This window comes from Convolutriloba macropyga, unplaced genomic scaffold, assembly GCF_964194025.1.
Source record: "Convolutriloba macropyga unplaced genomic scaffold, txConMacr16.3 SCAFFOLD_5456, whole genome shotgun sequence".
NCBI lineage: Eukaryota > Metazoa > Xenacoelomorpha > Acoela > Convolutidae > Convolutriloba > Convolutriloba macropyga.
The window spans coordinates 3,098-7,500 of record NW_027452353.1 but is presented as its reverse complement, the minus strand read 5'-3'; the positions used below and the strand labels follow the sequence as shown (position 1 = coordinate 7,500).

General features: G+C 40.2%; 1 non-coding gene and 1 pseudogene across 1 annotated transcript in view; both read right to left on the bottom strand.

Annotated features, from left to right (window-relative positions):
- The window catches only part of LOC142357411 (large subunit ribosomal RNA), a 3,520-nt gene extending 3,097 nt beyond the window's left edge, over nt 1-423 (bottom strand). Inside the window, exon 1 of the ribosomal RNA XR_012761600.1 lies at nt 1-423. This exon is cut by the window's left edge and continues 3,097 nt beyond it. This is a non-coding gene — a ribosomal RNA (large subunit ribosomal RNA).
- A 1,684-nt stretch (nt 424-2,107) lies between these two features.
- On the bottom strand, nt 2,108-2,259 carry LOC142357410 (5.8S ribosomal RNA; annotated as a pseudogene).
- Between the last annotated feature and the right edge of the window lie 2,144 nt (nt 2,260-4,403).

Sequence of the window (4,403 nt, the reverse complement as noted above, 5' to 3'; positions counted from 1 at the left end):
CTCCAGTTCCCCTTCAACAGTTTCACGTACTTTTCACTCTCTCTTCAGAGTGCTTTTCAACTTTCCCTCACGGTACTTGTTTACTATCGGTCTCGCTTTATTTAGCTTTTGGAGAGACATATCTCCAGCTTCGAGTTGCACTTTCAAACAACTCTACTCATAGGAATGAGCCATTATGACTGGTATCGAAAATGACCTTTACAGGATTTTCACCTTCTTTGATGCTACTTTCCAGTAGACATCAGGACAAATTCACCAGTCTAGCATCAAACCATACCGGACACCGAGAAATGTTGCCATTTCTCTTCCCGATGAGCTTTTCCCTGTTCATTCGCCATTACTAAGGGATTCTCAGTTGATTTCTTTTCCTCCCCTTACTGATATGCTTAAGTTAAGGGGGTTCTCTCGCCCAATTCAGGTTATGTAGTTGATTGTCTCTTAATTGGTTCACTGACCAATATGAGACAGAAACCGATTCAGCAGTTTTGTTCGCTACTACTATCAAACACAGGTCGAAGTTTCCATTCAGTCATTAATTCCAACTTTCAAATGTTGTTGTTTCAGCTTTCGCTTACTAGAAGCAACATAATACTCGCTGCAATACAGACCTCGGGAAACCCTCACCGTGAATAAGGTTCACTCACATATTTCACTACATTTTGCGTGGGATTGGAGATGAGGCTACTCGTTCTTGCTCAGTACTAGGCTGAAAATTAACGAAACTTCGTTACAAACGTTCACATGTTGATGTTTCCGCTTTCGCGTACTCGAAACAACATAATACTAGTCTTTGTAATTTAGTTTCATAATTTCAACTGTTCTCATGCAGAATTTTTGCTCATTCTTATCCCAAATTTTGACCTGGCTACTAGTTACACTCCTTGTACTTATTGCAAAATGACCACAAATTTCAACAGCTTTCACATGTTGCTGTTTCGGCTTTCGCTTACTACAGTCAACATAATACTCGTTGCAAAATAAGTGCTCGGCATCTGCAATTTTCCAAAGACGAAGTTTCGCCAGTTCAATTTTCGCTCGCCAATTATGGCTACTAATTCACACGGTACTGAGCTCAACAACATTAAATTTGTTCAGCAAGACTTTCACATGTTGATGTTTTGGCTTTCGCCTACTAGAAGCAACATAATACTCGTCTTGTTAGCTCATTCAATGAGAATAGCTTTTCCCGTTGAGAATTTTTGCCTTCAATTGGCGTTGTAGTGAGTTTGGCTACTCAGATCACCAAATACTTGTGACAATTCGAACCAGAAATGTTTTCAATTTTCACATGCTGATGTTTCGGATTCAACCTACTAGAAGCAGCATAATACTTGTATTCAACAATTTCTGTATCAAATCCCAGTTTTCTCTGGTGCATCTTTGCCAAACTATTCCAAACTGCCTGAGTCTGAATACCAATTACAGGTACTAGTAAATGCACGTTACTAAGGACTATATATGTTCTAGGTTACTGTACACAACGACGTTCACATGTTGATGTTTCAGCTGCCGCTTACTAGAAACAACATAATACTTATCGTGCATACCTTTCCATAACTTGTCCTTTTCAGATGCATTAGTTTCCCTTTGTCTTGGCTTCTACAGTCAGACTGGCTACTAGTAACAGCACAGTACTAATCACATATCGTTCTACAGTTTGCAGACAACTTTCACATGTTGATGTTTCAGCTTTCGCCTACTAGAAACAACATAATACTCGCTGTATACATTTGTAGTTCTCTATGTAACTTTCATGTGAAGAAGTTTCGCCAGTCTTTTTGACTGTCTCAAATCTGAGTCATGCTTAGGCTACTAGTTGCTTCATAGTACTTATCGCCTCGAGATCATTGAACAAAACTTGATTTTCACATGTTGCTGTTTCAGCTTCCGCTTACTAGAAACAACATAATACTAGTCTCATTAAGTTCCGTCTCTTTGCAATTTTCTTATGAAGAAAATTCGCCATCACAATGACTCCAGCAGTTCTTGATCAAGGAATGCAATCATTGATCAGAATGCTATTATTTGAATCGGTTCTGCTTTAAGTGTTCCAATTTTATTGGAAGCACCAACAATAGAACATCAATGTGTTCAATCGAGAGTTATATAACCCTGAATCGGACGCAGTCAACAGCCGAAGCCGAGACCGCCTTTTGCGTTAGAGAGGTCGGTAAACAAATCTTGCGATTCATACCGAATTAACACATATAGCTGTGCTCCTCTTCGTAAAGCGAGCCAAGTGATCCCCTGTTGAAGGATGTATTTGGACCAATCTAGTAGCATTTGGTTTCCAACAAGCTCTCCCAAGTTAGCTTACTTATTGGGCTTTTCAACCAATTCGGTTGGCTACAAGCATCATCAAAGTACTAGCCACAGTTTGATCGCAAAATTCTACGACTTTCACATGTTGATGTTTCGGCTTGCGCTTAGCCTACTATAAGCAACATAATACTAGTCATATCATAGAGCGTGATCAGCTTGTGACGTTCTCATGATGAAGTTTCACCAACAGTGTCTCACTTCGAGCTTAAATCCAGCTACTAGTAACTACACAGTACTGACTGCAACGATAACTTTTATCTATACCTTTCACATGCTGCGCTTTCGGCCAGGGCCTACTAACGTCAACATAATACTCGATATAAACTTTTGTTCATGATGCAGCTTCCCCATGCAGAAGTTTCGCCTTCAAATGCTCTCTTGGCCATATGACGTAAGAAAAGGTTACTAGTAACATCACAGTACTAGCCACAGTTTGATTGCAAAATTCTACGACTTTCACATGTTGATGTTTCGGCTTGCGCTTAGCCTACTAGAAGCAACATAATACTAGTCATATCATAGAGCGTGATCAGCTTGTGACGTTCTCATGATGAAGTTTCACCAACAGTGTCTCATTTCGAGCTTAAATCCAGCTACTAGTAACTACACAGTACTGACTGCAACGCTAACTTTTATCTATACCTTTCACATGCTGCGCTTTCGGCCAGGGCCTACTAACGTCAACATAATACTCGATATAAACTTTTGTTCATGATGCAGCTTCCCCATGCAGAAGTTTCGCCTTCAAATGCTCTCTTGGCCATATGACGTAACACAAGGTTACTAGTAACATCACAGTACTAGCCACAATTTGATCGCAAAATTCTACGACTTTCACATGTTGATGTTTCGGCTTGCGCTTAGCCTACTATAAGCAACATAATACTAGTCATATCATAGAGCGTGATCAGCTTGTGACGTTCTCATGATGAAGTTTCACCAACAGTGTCTCACTTCGAGCTTAAATCCAGCTACTAGTAACTACACAGTACTGACTGCAACGATAACTTTTATCTATACCTTTCACATGCTGCGCTTTCGGCCAGGGCCTACTAACGTCAACATAATACTCGATATAAACTTTTGTTCATGATGCAGCTTCCCCATGCAGAAGTTTCGCCTTCAAATGCTCTCTTGGCCATATGACGTAAGAAAAGGTTACTAGTAACATCACAGTACTAGCCACAGTTTGATTGCAAAATTCTACGACTTTCACATGTTGATGTTTCGGCTTGCGCTTAGCCTACTAGAAGCAACATAATACTAGTCATATCATAGAGCGTGATCAGCTTGTGACGTTCTCATGATGAAGTTTCACCAACAGTGTCTCATTTCGAGTTTAAATCCAGCTACTAGTAACTACACAGTACTGACTGCAACGCTAACTTTTATCTATACCTTTCACATGCTGCGCTTTCGGCCAGGGCCTACTAACGTCAACATAATACTCGATATAAACTTTTGTTCATGATGCAGCTTCCCCATGCAGAAGTTTCGCCTTCAAATGCTCTCTTGGCCATATGACGTAACACAAGGTTACTAGTAACATCACAGTACTAGCCACAATTTGATCGCAAAATTCTACGACTTTCACATGTTGATGTTTCGGCTTGCGCTTAGCCTACTAGAAGCAACATAATACTAGTCATATCATGGAGCGTGATCAGCTTGTGACGTTCTCATGATGAAGTTTCACCAACAGTGTCTCATTTCGAGCTTAAATCCAGCTACTAGTAACTACACAGTACTGACTGCAACGATAACTTTTATCTATACCTTTCACATGCTGCGCTTTCGGCCAGGGCCTACTAATGTCAACATAATACTCGATATAAACTTTTGTTCATGATGCAGCTTCCCCATGCAGAAGTTTCGCCTTCAAATGCTCTCTTGGCCATATGACGTAACACAAGGTTACTAGTAACATCACAGTACTAGCCACAATTTGATCGCAAAATTCTACGACTTTCACATGTTGATGTTTCGGCTTGCGCTTAGCCTACTAGAAGCAACATAATACTAGTCATATCATAGAGCTTGATCAGCTTGTGAATTCTCATGATGAAGTTTCACCAACAGTG